This window comes from Protopterus annectens, chromosome 1.part0 (assembly GCF_019279795.1).
Source record: "Protopterus annectens isolate FY-2018-M chromosome 1.part0, PAN1.0, whole genome shotgun sequence".
NCBI classification, from domain to species: Eukaryota; Metazoa; Chordata; order Ceratodontiformes; family Protopteridae; genus Protopterus; species Protopterus annectens.
Genome location: NC_056725.1, coordinates 961,599,326 through 961,618,623, shown reverse-complemented (window position 1 = coordinate 961,618,623; position 19,298 = coordinate 961,599,326). Strand labels below are relative to the sequence as shown.

The 19,298-nt window shown below is 40.1% G+C and overlaps 1 protein-coding gene across 21 annotated transcripts in view; it reads left to right on the top strand.

Annotated features, from left to right (window-relative positions):
* The window catches only part of EPB41L2 (erythrocyte membrane protein band 4.1 like 2), a 2,741,769-nt gene that overhangs the window by 651,130 nt on the left and 2,071,341 nt on the right, over positions 1–19,298 (top strand). The window contains exon 1 of one of the 21 annotated variants that reach the window (XM_044064490.1): positions 5,551–5,682. The exons of the other annotated variants lie outside the window; for them this stretch is intronic. The gene's annotated coding sequence lies outside the window, so the exon portion shown is untranslated. Of the gene's footprint in view, positions 1–5,550; positions 5,683–19,298 lie in introns of those variants that run through there. 21 annotated transcript variants of the gene reach the window in all.

Sequence of the window (19,298 nt, the reverse complement as noted above, 5' to 3'; positions counted from 1 at the left end):
TCAGTTGTCAAATTGAAGATTTCTTCAGTACTTGTTGCCACGTTGAGGAGAAGCAGCTCAGAGGCTTCACAGGAGCAGCAGTTGGCCAATAGTTTCATTTTTGGCAGGTGGGTCTTTGTTCCATTCTTCACAGATGCCTTGACTTTTGGCTTGTGGTTCTAATGCAGAGAAGTGTTAACCCTGAGTCTCTTTTTGAGGAATTGTCCTTTGGGGGCACAATTGCTAGGTTGATGGAATTCTTTAAGTGGGATTCTTCTCAAGTGTTGAATATTCAGAGAAGATACGAGTTGCTTCAGGTGGATACTCCTAAACCATCAGTAGTTCCTCCTGTGTTGGCTGCCTTGTGAGATGCTTTCACTTCTGCTTGCAAGTCTCCTAATTCTCAGCCTTTTGCTCCTAAGAAACCTGGCAAGGTCTGTGAGGTTCCTGAGAGTTGTCATTTACATGCGCTTCTTCTGATTTTGCTGTGGTGTCAGTCTCTTTTGACAAACCTTCTAAACTATTTCCCTTTTCCAAACTTTTGCCTTCTGGTAGATATAGCATGGCAACTGAGAGAATTGGCAAGAAGGATTACACTACTTCTACTTTGGCCTTTAGAGGCTATTGATTACCAGATCCACATGTCCAATTATGCTCTGGCCTTGATTACTGAGGCTATTCAGATTACCTCTGTCGGCCCTATTTCTGATAGCAGATCCTCTGCCTTAGGTTCTTAAGTGGCTTGCTACTCTTGAGCATAGTTGTAATGCTGCTGATACCTCTTCTAGGGATGTGGCTTTTTGTTCCATCATGAGGCGTTTTTCTTGCCTTCATTCCCAGTCTCTTCCTGAGGACATTGTCTAAGTTGTTGGATGCTCCTTTGGGTAATTCTCATCTTTTTGAGACTGCTACTGCTGACATGTTTAAGTCTCCAAGAGAAAGGCAAAACCATGCAATACCTTAAACATATTTTATCTCTCCTATCCCCAAGTTCCAGAGGAATTATCCTTCTAGGTCTGCTTTTGTTCACAAACAAGCCTGTTAGGCCTCTGCTAAGGCTTCTCAGATTTCTGTGGCCTAGAAACCTCCTTTGTCTGATAAGCCTGCTTCTCCTTAACAATCCCCTGTAGCCCAATTTCCTTTGTCCCTTCGGCTCTCCCTTTGTCTTCCAAATTGGCATGCCATCACTTCAGACTCTTGGGTTCTTTCTGTCATCGGTCAGGGTTACTTCATGGTTTGGAAGTCTCTCCCTCCTTTTTCTGAAATTCTCCAAACTCCTGTAGAGGAACTTCCTCATTTCCTGGAGCACCTAGAGTCCCTTTTGAACCAAGGCACCATTCAACCTATCCCCCCTTCCCAAGTGGGAAGGATTTTTTTTTTCCAAGATGTTCCTGGTTCCTCTAAATGAGTGCAATTGGAGACCTATTTTGGATCTCTCCCAGCTCAACACCTTTCTTGACATCCCTTCTTTTCAGATGTTTAAGCTTCAAACTGCTTCCTTTTTTATTACCCCACCTTTTCTGTTGTCCTTGGATTTAAAAGATGCTTACTTTCATATCCCTGTTGACCCTGCCTCATGAAGTGTTTACTTTTCTGTCTTTCTCTCATTTTCAGTTCTCTGATTTTCTCTTTGGCCTATCTACTTCCCCAAGGGTATTCACAAAATGCCTAGCTCCTGTGATTACCTTCTGCAGGCTCCAAGGCATTCAGATTTTTTTCGTATCTAGATGATCTGTTGCGTCAGGCACTTTCTCCCAGTTGAGTGTTGCAGGATTTGCACTCTTACCATCTTTCTTCTTCAAAGTGTGAGTTTACTATTAACTTCCACAAGTCTGTTCTGACTCCCTCTCAGATCATGTGTATTTGGGATGCAGAATTCAGACTGTACCAAAGTTGTTTTTTTCCACCTCCTAAGGTATTGCCTTTGACTGCCTTCTTTCAGTCTCTTTTTCCTCTGACTGCCATGCCTGTCAGGGAGTTTCTTTAGGCCCTGGCATTCATTGCCTCTTATTCTAATGCTGCTTCTTGCCAGATTGTATATGCGGAAACTTTAATGGCACTTCAAGTCAGGATGATGCTTCAGGCTTGGGAAATGGCTCTCATTTATCAGTTATCTCTTCAGGCAATATGCATTCCTTCAAAGCATAATTTTGTGGCAGATTCTGAGCAGGTCCAAAACATGAATGGATGCTTCACAGAGACCTGTTTATGGTCATTGTCAATCAGTGGGGTATACCTCAGATCTTTATGCCTCCCCTCTGAACAGGCAGCTTCCTCTCTTCTGTTCCAAAGAGCCATGCCATCTGACGCCCTATCCTTACCTTATAAGGGGAGGTTTTTTTATGCTTTCACTCATTCTGTACTTCCAAGAGTCCTGCAGAAGATTCAGCAGGACTCCACAAAAATCTTGCTAGTGACTCCCGTTTGGCCGAAACAGCACTGGTTCCCCCTCTTAATTCATCTGGCCAGGGGCAATCACAAGTTGCCTCACTGGTTGGATCTCCTCACACAGGACAGGGAGTCTCTCATCCGTCCCCACTTACCTACACTGCAACTGACATTTTGGGTTATAGGGTTGTGATCCCTTTCAGGCAGCTCTTTTCTGCAGATGGGCTTAGGGTTTTACAGGAGGTAAGGAAACTCTCAACCAGAAAATCGTATGTCCAAATGGAGGAGATTTTCAGGCTTGTGCCGTGGTCATAACCTGGACCCTTTTTAAGTGGGTCCCTCTGGTCCTCTGTTATTTGTGTGAGTTGCTCCAGTCTGGTTTGGCCTATTCTGTGAAGGCCCATTTGTCAGATATTTCTTCTTGTCTGCCCTTGAATCTTCCTTTGACTTCTTGTTTTGAGGTCAAGCAATTTCTTAAAGGCGTCCTATGTATTAGGCCTCCAAGAAAGTCTGTTCCTCCTCCTCCTCCTTGGGACCTTAATTTTCTTTAGGAAAAATTGACTTAGGCTTCTTTTGAACCTGCAGATTCTGTTTCTTTGCAGCATTGTACCTGGAAAACTGTTTTGTTGCTGGCTGTTCTTCTTGGAGGGTTTCTGACCTCAAGACCCTTATGGCCATTCCTCCTTTTTTGCTTTTTCACAGGTACAGGTGTCTCTTCATACTAATCCTTCTTTCATGCCCATAGTAGTCAATGAGTTGTCCTTGAATCGGTCAGTGCAACTCCCTTTTTCCCTTCTCAATCTGCATACCTTGGATTTGCACAGACTGCTCAGGTACTGTTTGAATAAAACAAACTATTTGTAAATCTCATCAACTTTTTGTTTCCTTTCATCCCAGGTCTTTGGGCTTGTGTGTTTCTAGGCAACCCATCTCCTCATGGATATTTAAGGCCATTTTCTTCTGTTAGTTTCATGACAACTCTCTATCTACTTCTGTTAGGGTTCATTCCACTAGGGCTGTTGCCTCTTCTGGTGCTTTCTTCAAGGGGTTGGACACAAATTCCATCTTTGAAGCTGCTTCTTGGTCTTCAATGCATAGCTCTGCTAAGCATTATAAGTTGAACATGGTTTCTAGGGCCAGAGCAGGTTTTGCTGAAACCATTTTGTGTGGGTTTGTTGAGGGTTTTTCTCAGCCTTCCACCTCCCATTCTGGAGCTTTTTTACTCTCCTTTTTGTACTGAATACTGCAACAGTGATACAGAATGACGTACTACAGTTGTGTAAAATTTTTACCATAACAGTAGATGTTCTTCTCTTCGTTGTTGCAGTATTCACTTCCTCCCTCCAACCCCCTATTGTTTGTTCTTCATTCTTTCCTTCTGGATATGCATGGACTCCTTTGCCCTATAACGCCTGTTTTCTTCTGCGTCAATTCAGTTCAAGGTAGTTACGTTTGTACATGCCTTTTATGCCCTATGTTTTGTGCGCCATAAATGTTATGTATGGCACAAAGATCTGTCGAGAGACGAGCTGCCCAGTGTAGGGCATCCCTTCTGTATATATTACTACAGCAATGAAGAGCAGGACATCTACTGTTGTGGTAGGATTTTACACCATTGTACTTCCTGCTGCTGTTGCTGCTGTTTATTGGCCGGCACTGTCAGCTTTTAGTGCCAGACTTAATTTCAGTAGCACTTAGGGGGTACTTAATTGTTCTTCACCCGTAGAAATGTTAATGTTGGGTCTTGTGCAGAATCAGGATGACATTTAACTGCTTTTGGAGAGTAATCACAGCTCTCCATACACTACCAATTTCTTTACGGTCCATTTGCTGTAAATTTAGCAACAGGCATATATCTGCAGTTACACTTTGATAAATGTGTCTTCTGCATAGAGGCTGCTGTCTGTTCTTCATAGCTGAATATGCACGCATAAGTTCATGCAGTCAAGTTTTTAGATTTATAAAACTCATTTTCTTTGTTAAAATAATGATTGTATGTATTCATATTTTAAAGAGTTAGTTTTAACAAATCTGCAGGTGTTTGAGGGATAACACGGTTTGGTGTTTTTTTAATGTTGAGGTATAAGCTAATATCAGAGTTTTTACAAATCCAGCCCTGAGTACAGTTCTTATTTTTACTGTGACCAGAAGACTGAGTTTAAAGTATGCACAACTTTTTTGTGATTTTAAAGATTCACTGATTACAGCCCATTTTATTGCTCACAAGGAAGAAACATTGTATTTTAAATGCACTACTGAAATTGTACTCCATTTCACACAAACTATAGGTAAAACCAGTAAACATTACTTTGTCAGATGGTTAACCACTCTCTGTCTTTGTTGAGCCCAAGCACTTTAAGGAGAGAGAAAACATGCCCTTTTTATTACTTCTGATGCGGTTACCAGTCATATGATTTTTTTTCCCCAGGAGGCAGATTCTTAACAGCTTCATGCAACTCTGAATGGTACATCACAGTAGTAATACAAGTAGCGTGTATATTATTAATTTTGTTACAGAAATACAGTTCTAAAGTATTCGCAGCTTAGAGTAAGACAAAATAGTAATTGTCCTGCTTTCTTGCTAGTTATTAATGCTAATTTTCTAGCCTTGATCCAGTGATGTGGTGTCTTCATGTTACATGGCTGAAACTTTAACAGATACCAATTAATGCTGTTAACCAACATTACCAAATAACACAATTTTCTGTTTTGTATGTCTGCTCTGTACCCATGTATTTCTGTTGTTATACACACTATGTAATAGAGTTTATGACTTGGACGACGACTATTCCTGAAAAGTAATACCAAGCAAGCAACATCTTTATACTTCTGTAGTGATGTGAACTGTAAATTATCTGTGCTCTTTAGTGTATTTGTTTACTGAATTCACGATGGGGCTTCTATTCATTGTCTTTGTGTATCATTTTCATTTCTTCTTGATGGGCTGAACTGCTCGTCTCTTCCTGTCAGACAGCTGAATCACAGCAGTCTCTCTTGAGACCATTATGCCTTTCATTCTCTGTATGAAAAAAAGGATATATAGACAAGCATACATACAGTATCATCAAAAAAAATGCTGTTTTTCTCTCACTGAGCATGTCCCCTTCGGGCAGTGTCAGAGTTTGGGTGGGGTCTGACTTACTCATTCAACTTCTGAAAAAGACTAGCTGAATTTTTTTTGGCTTCCCACAGTCTCTGGATAATGAGAGCAAATTGTTCTGAAGTGGCGTGAGTACTGAAGTGCATTGTGAGACTGTTGTGTTCGGAGAACTCCTGCTGCTGAAAAGTGCAAGTTCATTAGTCTTCTGTTGTGAGGTACTGAATGAGACTTCTTTCTCAAACTTTTAATGAAGTTATTTATGCTGTATGCATGTGTGTGTACATGTATATATGTCTATCTGTTCACTACAGACTGCTTTTGTCTGAAGTTTGTTTGAGAAAGGTAGTGCAGTAAATGAGATTTGCAGCCTGAATTACCTCCATGGTCTTTGGGGATGTAGCTGTTAATAAGGTTGTTGCTTTTAGAGGGAGATCAGGGGATTGATTCCTTGTGAAGGAAAGTGGCTTTTGGCATAATTTGTGTTTCATTTATTTCTGACAACGTACTTTTTTCTTGGGTGTCTATTACATTGTGGTATTAAATCCATTCACACTAATTCTTTCTTACTGTGAAGAGGAGCATTTCTTTACTACAGCTGATCAAAACAGATAGAATAAAAGGTGACTGCTGTTGGCTGTCACAAAAAAACTACAGCACTTTCCTCTCTAAATGTCTATTAATCTGGCAACAGAGCAAAGTATGTTCCAGTTGTGGGAATATACAGTATTCAGTATCTGCTTTCTGTACTCGTATCTGTGATCTTAGGAAGGCAGTGTTTCATCCTTGAACTGTGTACAACAGGACTGTATTCTTGCACTTTATCCTGTCTCACATTCAAACTCTGCTGCCTATATGGTACATGTCATTTTTTCCTAAAGTTTGACAGTGCGTGGCATCTGGATCAGATGTTTGCAACTGAGTGTATGAATAGCGGTTTGATATTTTCTGTTCAGGGCATGCATTTCACCGACATGTAACTAAATAGCATTTCTAGAAACGAGCACAGGTTGTTTGTGCCAGTTTAACTAGCATATCTCATGCTGTTAATGGAGAATTTCAACTAAAACACTAAGATAAAATGTGAAATATATATCTGTGTGTTTGTCTAATATATATATATATATATATGTGTGTGTGTGTGTGTGTGTGTATATATATATATATATATATATAAAATATATATATATGTATATATGCACACACACCACACATACACACACACATTTATATATATATATATATATATATATATATATATATATATATATGTGTGTGTGTGTGTGTGTATATATATATATATATATATATATATATATATATATATATACACACACACATACATACACACATTTATTATATATATATATATATATATATATATATATATATATATATATATATATATATATATATATGTCTGTGTGTGTGTAAAATATATGTACTATGTGTACATGTATTTTTTGGGGTACATATGTCTATGCATCCCTCTCAAAGTGAGTTTTAATTTTCTATAACCCAGAAATTACCTGACAAGGAGTAAAATTTTATTTTAAAGTCAAGGTTTTTGTTTCTGTGATGTAATTTTATGAAAACACATTTTAATGAACAGAATGTCACAGTGAGAGTACTGATTAACTTTTACTGTCACTGGCTAAACTGTGCTTTTGCCTTTTATAATGACTTCTTTTGTGATTTGGTAGTGGCTGACATTCAGCATTGATTACTGCTGCAGTAGCCTTAGCTATATGTATTTATATCCTGCCAAGGATATGACAGCCACCCGGCTTCCAAAACATCAGGGCACCCTCCTTGAACCCATACTGTCAAGCAGCTTGAGCCGAGTTGAGTAAAAGGCAAGTTTGAGCATGAAGTCCTTCCGAACTTTACTGCCTCTGATGAGTAGGTCCCTCTGAGGATTTCGCAAATTAATAGTCGGCTTGTGCTTTCCTTTCCTGAGCAGATAAGTTCCCTTTGGGGGAAAAAACTTCCATTTTCTTAATTTTGTTGGTTTTATTACGATTCTCTTCAGAAATTTTATTTTAAAGCTAGGAATGTTGTTTTTAAAGGTCTATTTTGAGATTGTAATGTAATGTACTTTTTAAACAGCGCACTTGTTTTCAGTGTCATTTTTAAAAGTAGTGTAAAATAATTGAAAACATTTTTTTTTGCAGAGAGACGCTTTATTTTTCTTTTGTGGGGCTGGCATAGTGTTTTAAAGTACTTTTTAGTTTGTCTTTTCTATCAAAAGATTAACTTTTGTGGACCAGTAGTGTTTATTGGAAATGTGTGCTTGTCTTTTCCAGGGGGGAGAGAGACCATTTTCGGCTTGACCATGGAACAGATTGACTGGTCCCACAGTCTGTCCTCCTCCCAACCACAAAAAGAAAGAGTTAAACAAACAGCCTTGTCAGCACAGCATGCTAGCAATTTACCTCTTCTGTACCCATTTGTTGTACCTCAGAGCACTCATCTTTTACCATGGATCCCTCTGGTGTAACACCTACAGCCAGTATGGACTGGTGTTACCATGTCTTCTGTGGACTATATGAGGTCTCTCTCAGTGGATAAAGGAGAGGCCCTCTTGTCATTTCTGGGAGAGGGAACAGGGAAGGTTTCCATATTGTGTCAGAATGCTGTGCCCGTCTCTGGGGAAGCAGCTGCTGCCATTAGTAATACATTTGGCCCCATTGTCCTGTCAAAAAGAGAGAGAAAACCAAGCCTGCATCTTTTTCTTAAATTTCTTTGGGTAGGAGTAGTTTACTGAGTTTGGCTCATGGTTTAATTCAGGCTGCTGATTCTTCTTGTAAAGTAGTTTCTGGTAAAAGAGGGATTCCTCTTTTCCTGAAGCGATTCAAGATACTGACTCTGAATAGGAAAATCCAGGGACAGATGCATATTTTTTTTCCTCAGATTTCCAATCCAGACACAGAAGAGAGCTCTGTTTCTGATTCTCCCTGTGGGGCTTTCTCGTTCTCTGAGACTATTGCAGGAATATGCTGGTGTTTTCAGTGGGTAACCTTGAGTTTTATTAGTCCCTTAGAAAATACTTTGAGTTGCTACAGAAGGATTTTCCAGAACCTACACCTGTTTCCTGTTCTCTCTGCTTTAGCAGGTATGTTACTGCCTGCAATGTTCATGATACTCAGCCAGCTGTCCTTAAAAGTGCCGAGAGGATGTATAAAATTCCTCAGTCACTAGTCCCAACCGTGACCCAGCAGCTATAACTTTAGTTGATCCCACTTCTGAAAAGCACTTAGTTAATTCCAGTACTAATCTTTTTGATAAGGATGAAAAATGATTGATAGGTATGGAAAAAAGTGTATACTTGTGCAACTTTGATTTTCAGTATTTTGCATTATCAGGGTCATTTGTTAAAGTTTGTTGTGATAAATTGTGAAAGTATGAGGAATATTCATTCTGCAGTTTTTTCTTGTGGGGAAACATCTCCTTTAAATAACTTGGGTTCTTCTGTTGCACAGGTCACTACTCTTTGTTTGCAGTGTGTGTATGACTCTGTTGGTCCTTCTTGGGCTATTGCCACTGGTACTGTTTTGAGGAGGTTTGCATGGCTGCATTCTCAGAACCTTCAAGATAATGTTAAAAATGAGATTTTAAATTTTCCATTGTATAACGATTGTGTTTTGCACCCCTGCTGCACAGTGATCAAAACATGGAATGAAAGGGGAAAGGTGATCCAGGGGATCTCCAAGGTATTCCAGCCCTCCTTTTCCAAATTGTCCAAGGGATTTTCTATCTCCTCAATTTTACGTGAAAAACAGATTATACTGTCTCAACAAAATTCAGGTAAACAACCATTTAAGAATAAATAGCAAGGGAGTTCCAAAAAGAAGTTTCAAACCTTCTAAATCCAAGGACAGTCCAAACAAATCTGAGTGACTATTCAAGAAATCCCCTCCAACCCTGGCCTTCTCTTTCTTCCAGAATCTCCATTTTTGTCTTTGGCAACAGATTGTTTCAGACAAATAGATCTGAAAATCCTTTATCAAGGTTACAGGTGTCAGTGGGAGGAAATCCTTCTGTCTGGGGTGGGGGTGTGTGTTTAGAGGGGTGTCATTCCTCCTCTTCCAGAGTAGACATTTGATAGAACCAGTTCCTCCTTCCCAGGTGGGGAAGGGTTTTTATTCAAGGATGTTCCAATTGTCAAAGAAAGAAAATGCTTGGAGATCAGTTCTGGATCTTTCTTTTCTAAACCTATTTGTGATAGTGCTGAGATTCAAAATGATATCACTTCACAACCTGTTACCTCCTTTTTCTCCATCAGATTTCCTGATAACAGTAGACTTAAAAGATGCTTATCATGATATCCCTTTTTTTCCAGACAGCAGATGTTTCTTAACGGTTTGTCTGGATCACACGGTCAGTTCTCTACCTTAACCTTTGGACTATCCACTGCACCAATAGTGTTTGCAAAGTGTCTAGCTCCAGGTATAGCTCATTGCAGGCTACAGGTATCCATATTTAGACTACTTGCTTATCCTTACAAAGTATCAGGTATCCATATGTAGACTACTTGCTTATCTTTGCAGAGTATTTTTTCAAAGTGTCAGGAATCTCTGTCTTGGGTGACGGATCTTTTACACAAGCTGGGATTTCAAGAAAGCATCCAGATGCCTTTCTTGACTCCTTTACGCAGGATTGTGTTCTTGGGATGTTAACTAGACACAAGTTCAAAGAGCTTTTCTTCCACAGGAAAAATAGATCTTTATTTGGAAACATTTTTAATATTTTCCACTCAAACTTTGGTCGCTGCGAAGGAATACTTAAGGAGTTTGTATCTGTTTGCATCTATGTTTCTAATGATACCCCTGGCAAGACTCCATAAGAGAAAGATAGTGTTATCTGAAATCTCTTTGGGCCCAGTATCGACACCCTTTATCTTTTCAAATGCCACTGGTAGGGTTGGTAAGAAGAGAAATCTTTTAGTGGAGGTAACCGATATCCTTAAATCCAGGTCACTCCTTCTCCCTTCCTGCTCCAAAGCAGTCAGTCGCTACAGACACTTCAGACTTTGTTTGGGAGCAGTTTCAGGCAGGATAAAAATGCATGGAGTGTGGGACACCAAGGACAGACACAAGCCCATAAAATATTAGAGATGCTTGTCCTGATCAAGGCACTCAACTTTAAACCATCTTGGTCCCCAGGACCTCTTTAAGTGGTTGCAGACAGTGCTATAGCCATCTGGTACATAAATAAGAAAGGGGGAACCAGATTGTACCCCTTTACAAACTAGCAGTGTTGGCTTGGGATAAAGATTTACAGCACAGTCTCACTCTACAAGCATCCTACGTTCCGTCTTAGCAAAATTGTGGTGCAGACAAGCTGAGCAAGACAAGCTCAGAACCTGATGACGGGAAACTAGATCAGGAGGTCTTCCAATGTTTGATCAATCTGTGGGGAGTTCCTCAAGTAGACCTTTTTGCCTTCTCTCTGAACAATCAGCTGACATTCTGTTCCAGGATTGAATGCAGAAAGGCCTGGAAGAAAGACACCTTTTCTTTTCCTTGAACAGGAATATTCCTGGATGCTTTTCCACCCTTTCTACTAATATACAGAACACTTCTGACGATTCAGCAGGAATCCCCCAGGATCATTTGGTGACTCCCTTCTGGCTCAGGCAACCGTGGTTTTCCCTTCTCTTGGGAATGACTTCCTTACAGACTGGGTCTACTCACACAAGAGCAAGGGTGTTTGATATACCCTGACATCAGTCATCTTCAGTTTACACAATGGATGGTAGGGTCTTAATTCCTTTTAGCCACCTGTTTACTTAGGATGTGCAGTAGGTACTAATAGAAACAACAAAGCCAGCTACTAGAAAATCTTATATTAGCAAATGGAAAGGCTTTTCTAGTTGGTGTCAACAACATAACCAGCAACCATTCAGGGCTAGTTGTTCTCTGGTTTTACAGTGTTTGTATGAGTTACTTTCCTATGGCGTTTTTTATTTCTTTGTCAAGGTTTATTTATCGGCCATTATAATATGTCTGCCCATGGATCCTTCTCTTTCAGTGCAGTCTCATGTCAAAGTGTTCTTGAAAAGGGTTTTGCATAAGAGGCCTCCAAGAAAAACAGTGATCCCTTCTTGGGAGCATCTTAATTTTGTGTTAGAGAAGCTAACAGTTGCTCCATTTGAACCAACTAATCAGTCTGACTTGAGAGTCTTTAAATGGAAAATAGTTTTACTGATTGCTCTGACCTCTACAAGAAGGGTATCTGAGTTGCAAGCTGTTATGCTTAATCAACCCTATCTCATTTTCCATAGGGACAGGGTATTCTTTATGCTTAAAGTGGTATCTGAGTTTACCTTAAGTCAAACTATCTATCTCCCGGTTTTCTGTCCGGAACCTAAAATGAAGGAGAATCCATATCCTGGGCATCCACAGACAACTCTGGTACTATCCTGACAGAACTAAATCTTTCAGGTCTTTGGCTCAGTTGTTCATTTCTTGTGAGGGTAGGAAGGTACAACCTGTGTCAAAACAGACAATTTCCACATGATCGTCTAAGACCATTACCTTTTGTTATACTTGCCATAACAAAACTATTCCAGGCACGGTCAAGGCCCACCAGGGCTTTGGCTTCATCTATGGCTTTTTAGATTCTAGAAGTTGCTACTTGGTCCTCTGTGCATACTTTTGCAAAGCACTACAAGCTTGATTCTTTGTCTAGGTGCAGATCAGGCTTTACTAGGACCAATTCTGCAGGGACTCCTGGCTCTTCTCCTTTCTCCTCCCAAATGTAAATGCAAAGTAATTGCCCATACAGCTAATGGTACTGCAGCAGCGCATCAACATGATGAGCATAGTAGAGTTGTCTGACTTGAACTTAACCTTAACAGTAGATGATCAGATGATACCTGCTGCAGTAGCTGCTCCCTCCTTCCAACTGTCTTGCTTTTTGGTGTTTTTTTATGCTAGGGTGTGGACATTTTTTTTTCTTGTTCCTAGTATTGCCCTTTCATTGCTTGGCTTTCCTTTCTCTGCTGGCAGGAAACTCTGAAGTGCTTGGCGCCCAAACTTGTCTTTTAGTCAGCTTAGCTCTAGCTGCCTGATACACTGGCCGCTTGGAAGGTGCCCTGAAGCTTTGAAAGCTGGTCCGGTGTTATATCCTTGGCAGGATATAACACATATAGCTATACATATAGCTATGTCTACTGCAGTAGTGATCATTTGAACATTTGCTGTTATGGCAAGTTCAACTTACACAACTGTACTTTTGCGCACTGTACTTAAAGATGTATTATAATTTTAGGCTTGAAAGAACTAGCATATCTAGTGCTTTTGTTCAGACTTAGAATTGTTGTTTAAAGTCACATTTTCTAGCTGAAGTGGGAAGTTTATCATCTATGACTGGTAACATGCCCTTAGAAAGGCTGACTGCAGTCAGTAAATTGGAGTAAAACTGTTTGATTCTCCACTGTAGGAGGTTTAAGGTATTGCAAAGTGAGCACTTTAACTTGGCTTGGTCTTTCTTGCAGTTGTTACTGAATGGTTTGCCTGTGTGACTTTCTTTTACCCTTTGCTTTGGAGTTTTTTTGGGATGTTTTGCAGACACCTTAATGTTTGACATTGGGCTTGATCTTGAGCTCTGTTTTTTTTTTTTTTTTTTTTTTGTCAAGTATAGCCAAACAATCCACTTTTGCTGTCCTGATAAGGCCAAAGTCTGCTCGTCTGCAGCTAGTGTGGTTTAGCTTTATTGGCCTCAATGTGCCCATAAAAAAGCTTAAAGTAAAAAGTCATTGGCATTCAAAAAGCATGTCACTGAAACACTGTTAAGCCTTTAAGAGGGCATTTGCATATATCCCATGGGCCTCCACTACAGGAGGTTTAAGGTATCACACAGTGAAGACTTTAGCTTGGTATGGTCTTTCTTGTAGTTTTTACTGTAGCTAGAATCAGATACCTGCTTGATATAGTTTTCTTAAGTTCATAAAAGTCTGAAATTTATTTACTCCTCCCTGCATGTGTCCACATTTGATGGCTTCTTTGTCATTTGGTGCAAGAACGTATGACTTGCAGTAGTGCTGTGCATGATGATGGCATGCATGCTTATTCTCAAACCCACCTGACAGGCCTAACTGGTGTATGCTGTTTAATAGAGCATGTTCTTCATGAGCTTGATTACAGAGTCTGCATCATCCTAAAGTGGGATTGTCATGACCCCTCCATCCAAGAAAGGTGCGTTTCAGTTGCATGTTGCTCCCAGTCCTCATCTATCTGGCCATACAGTGACCAAGCCTGTATTTGATCTCGGGTCAATAGTAGTGCAGTGGATGCCTTACCGTTGTGGCATTAGACCTGCTGTGGCCCAGATTATGTGACAAATAGAAGGTAAAGCAAGAGTTTCAAGAAAGCCAGACATGCAGAAACAGCATAACTGCAGAAATAAGTTAAAGCAGAAGTCACTGTGATTGCTGTCAAGTTGTTTTCCTTGTTTGTGGCACTAATGGGTTGGATTAAAGGGAATGAAAACACCTTCTGATGAGAAGAATAACATTCGGCTGGAGTTGTCTGTTGATCTCTCTGCTTTTATGCTAGTGTTGTGTGCCATGTTGTATTATGACAACATAACTAACTCAACACTTGATCATTTTCAGAATTTCAGGCAAATGTCTTCACCTTTGAATGCTTTTTTTTCCCATCTTCTTGAGTTTTCCCCTCTTTGTTCTCTGTGAACAAGTGCTAGAATTCTGGTTACTAGAAAACTAGTTACTCGGGCAGTAAAGTGACGGTATGTCAATGTATTGTTTGAACAAGAAACATTTAATTTTTAGTATGTAGGAAGGTGCAGTGCTACAAATATGTTCTTATCTTACCCGAATCATATAGGTAGCACATGGATTACTTGTGTTTATAAGAATATAGTGGTGTAAAGAAAGGGTACGCCCTGCCCTGCCTGTGCTTTGGGGCTTTGTTAAAAGGTATTCCACACCCTGAAGATGTATTTTCTTAATCCCAGGGTGTACCTCCCCTTCCTATAAAATAATGCCTACAGCAACACACATAAGTAAAGTATGACTTTTAGTAATTTCTCACATTGGCTTGTATTTTAGTGCACTTCGGCTTCCTCACATAAACCATGAAATCTTGTTATACTCTCTCAGCAGCTGTTGTATGGCTAATTACAGCTGAGATTTATGACCAGAGAAAGCATTTGTGTCAGTGTTTGTAGCCCACTTCCACATTCTTGTAACACTGTCTACCAACTTATTGGGAGTTACCGGAAAATATCAGTATTTGTCTGTGATATTATCACCTTATTACTGATTACCCAGAACCCCAAATTTGAATTCTTAAAAGTCACACTAAACAAGATTAACACTTCATAGCTAGTTGAACACCTTCAATGCACATTCTGATGATAATTGCCATCTTAATGCTCAAAATCTCCGTTCATCCTAACACCTTTATATTGGGGGACTTCAACTATCCTTCAATAAACTAAAGTAAACTTACATAAATTTTAATTTTTAAATTAAATTAAATTAAATTTTAAATAAACTAAAATAAAACAAAGTCCAAATACCCCTGATCTTGTCCTTTCAATTATGGCTCCTTGCTGCACACTTCCATGAGCATCATTTTCTCGTTATATCAGGCTATAAATCAGTATACCTTTTCATAGTTTCATAGTATAGTACTAGGCTATCTGCCCTGGGGCATTTGTAAGCCTAGCCATAGTGATGTGGCTTTTGCCACCCCATGAAGTGGTACAAAAATGTACAGAATAAAATTAGAATACTGTGCCTCTGTCTAGTAGTGACACAATGAAGGTCCCCTTATATAATAGAATTAGTTTACTGTGCCCCTGTCTAGCAGTGACACAGATGTGATCCCTGGGGTAAACTTACGATCTCCCATCCACTCATCAAGATTTCTCTTGAAGAGAGTCAGTGAGGGGCTCTGCCTAATACAAACTGGGATCCTGTTCCAAAGCATGGGAAGCCTCTGGGTTATGAACCTATCCCTCCAGCATGTCCTATTCATACTTGTGCCGAGGTTTAAGTCTTTAGCTCTCGTGGTCCTGATGGATTTGGATCTTTTGAGGTGGAGCATGTCCATCAGATCCTGATTGGACATGGCCTTGTACGTCAGGCAGAGATCACCTCTGAGCAGGCGGTATGCTACTGAATAGAGCTGAAGTTTCTTTAGTCTGGCAGAATAAGACACATGTTGGAGACCCTTGATCCTCTTGGTGAGGTACTTTTGTGGTCTCTCCAGCTGTTGCAAATGCCGGGTGAGGTACATACCAAATGGGGCATTGTACTCAATCATGGGTCTGATGAGGGAGGAGTATAGGGGTACGATGACATCCCTGGATCTGGATGTGAATCCCTTCATGATGAGGTGTGCAAGGTAGAATGTTTTTCTAACCACTTTGGCAACGTGGGTGTCAAATGAGAGGTCGCTGTTGACTTGGGTCCTTAGGTCTCTGATTACTTTTTCCGTACTCAGTGGGTTGCTGTCTATGTGATAATTTGTGGGTACTTTGTTTTTCCCAAAGGGGATGACTGTACATTTTTTGGCATTTAGTTTAAGGCTGTGACTCCGGCACCAGTTGTCCGTTTCTGTGAGGCCTTTTTGTAGGATGTATGTGTCCGCTGGTGTATCGACTATGGCGCCTAGTTTGCAGTCATCTGCAAACTTTGTCAGCCACAACCCTCCCATGTTTGCTTTAACATCTGAAAAATAAATGCCGAACAAGAGGGGTCCCAGTATGTGTCCGCTGGTGTATCGACTATGGCACCTAGTTTGCAGTCATCTGCGAAATTTGTCAGCCACAACCCTCCCATGTTTGCTTTAACATCTGAGAAATAAATGCCCAACAAGAGGGGTCCCAGGACATATCCCCGTGGGTCACCACTTATGACTGGCTTTGAGTCTGACATTGCTCCAGCGATTTTAACTTTATGGGTTCTGCCCTTTAGCCAGTTTGCAACCCATCTAGTGACATAAGGGTTTACGTTTAAGCTGTTGAGCTTATCTATGATGCCTGAGTGGGGTATTGTGTCGAAGGCCTTAGCCAAGTCCAGGTAGGCTGTATGGACTGCTTTGCCCTCATCAATGGCTCTAGTGACTGTTTCGAAAAAGTCAACCAGATTCAAAAGGCAGGATCTGCCCTTTACAAAGCCGAACTGGGTGGGTCAAGTATCTGTAGGTCCCCTATGTCTCTGTTTATGAGTTCCATAATGATTCTTTCCATAGCTTTGCAGACCAGGCTGGTTAAGCTTATGGGGCGGTAGTTTCCAGGGTCTGTAGAGGTACCCCCTTTGTGGAGTGGGACCACTGCTGCTGTCCTTTAAAACTGACAGTATTTTCCCTGCAAATGAAAGGAAGCCTTTTGTTAGTTACATATCTAAAGAAACTCTACTCCAATTCTCCATCAATAGACCCATTGCTAAATCTACTGTCTTTGCCTCTGAATTCTATTTCCACTTGAATAATTGTATTGATGAGAGAGTTCCTATCCACAGCAAATTTAATGAAAAATATGGTGGTATACTCCTAATTAAAATCTATAACTAGATAAAATTGCTTAATGATTATATGAAGTCTTATTCTATCCACCTTAAGAACATAGTTAACGAAACTTGTAAAGACCTTAAAGGAACCATTATGAAGTATAAAGCTGAGTATGAACCTCAGATAGCCACAGAGACCAAATATAAATACAGAAATAAATACTGTCAGGAAGTTAAGATTCAACAATGTTCAGATATAGTCCACAATAATAATGCACGCACTGACTCAAAGAAAGTTGCTAATAATCTAGATGACAAATTTTGTGTAAATTTTACTCCACCCACAGTTGTAGTTACTCCACAGGTTCCACAGTCCCAGCTGCCCCTTTTAATTATTTGCATTAAGCTCTATTACCCCCTTGAAAGGCTAAGAACACCTCATCCATGGGACCTGATAATATACTAGTTAGCTTGATTATCACTGCCAAATGTGGCCTGACCCCCCCCCCCCATAACCTTTTTATAGATTCATAGATTAGTACTAGGCTAACTGTCCTTGTGGGCCATTTTAAGCCTAGCCAATTGCCCCAGGTGAGAATCGAACCCTGCACCTTATGTTTGTAAAGCAAATAACGTAGCCATTATGCCACCATTTTTAATCTAAATCTCTGATACCCACTGGTTGCATTCCTGAAGCCTGGAAAACCACTATTGTGATGCTGTTATGCAAAGGTGGCCCCAGACTATGGTAACTGGCTACTTATTAGTCTTGCTAGCCTATATATGTAAAGTTATGGAATGTGTAATTTCAGACCTCATTAATTTGAGCATTACAAATTTCTTAACCCTAAAGTCTGACCCCTCGTCATTTCATCTTTGTCAAAGGAAGGTCAAGTTATCAAAGCAGCAGATAGCTGTTAATGCAGTACATACTATATCTGACCTGGTGGCTCAAGGCTGTTGATACTATTCCCCATGCAATCATTATTGACTGAATTGTGAATTTGATTATAAATCCTCATGTTGTGTAGTGGGGATTGCTAACTGTTTACATTCAACATTTAGATCACTGTTGCAGTAGCCTAAGCTGTTTGAGTCCTACCTTTGGCCACCACCCAGCTTTCAAAACTTTAAAGCGCATGCCACTCATTCTGTTAGGAACCAGACGGGAGGTCCATATAAAGACAGTTAAAGCATCAATTTCTTTGGAGCTTTTTTGCTGCTGAAGTGTGCTCCTTTGGTGGGCCGTGTAAAACTGTGGATCGCTAAGTGATCCTTCATGGCTGAACAGAAAAGTTCTCTGTTGGATAAAACCTTCCATTAAAATAATTTTTTTTTTGGAAAACTTGTGTTTTTCTGACTGGGATGTTTGCAAGGAAGATGAATGTTGTTGTGACCGTCATTGTTTCTCTAAGTGGGATTCAGTGTACATGATTATATGTATAGTTTTTTTTTTTTTTACATGCCAAGTTCTGCTTTTTGACAAAATTTTCTACAGCCTTATAGGTTTGTATATTTTGGGGGAGGATATTGTACATGTGGGGGACTCATTGGTTTAATTACCTCAGTAACATTTGTTCTTTGCTTTTCCTTTTACCGACTTGTTCAAGTTTCTCTGTCCACCTTCGAAATCTCTTTCTTGGCTAACACGTGGAACAACTAGTCTTTGCCGTTTTACCTTCTCCTGTCTGCAAGAAGAAGAAGAAAGTTGTTAGGGAGTCTTTGGTTGTCACTCCTGCTGCTGTTGTTCCTTAAACACTGGTGGGTGACTGTTCTTGGTTCTTCAGACCGATCATCTTTTTCCCATAGTCCCTCTGGTGTTATATCAATGGTCACCAAGGTCTAAGGGAAAGTAGTTGTTAGTCTCAGGGGAAGGTGCTGGGGAAGGTTCTTTGATCTGGGATAGGAAACCTGAGTCTTGGATGAGTATGACTTCTATGGGTCTGTTGTTTTCAGTGGAGTTTCCCAGGAAAAGGAACATAGTGAAAAAATTGCCTTCTGTTTCTCTGCACATAGAAGGTTTACTAAGGAGCTTATTTGTGTTTTTTCCCCTTGCCTTGTACTTCTTCAGGCAACAGAAGAGAGTTTCCTCTCTCTGATTTTGACTTCCAGTCAAAAGAACAGGCAGTACAAGGTGATTGTTGTATTTCAGGAATTTCTTCTCAATGTTAACAGTCTAATTCTGAGGAAAGTATGGCTTCAGGTTTCCCTCTTGAAGATTTATTTTTCTGAGACAGTGGGAGCAGAATTAAATTCTTATTGCACAGGAAATGTATTCTGATTTGCTACAGTTGGATATTCCTAAATCTTCATCTGAGTGTGTGTTTCTCACAGCTTCAGTTTCCCTAA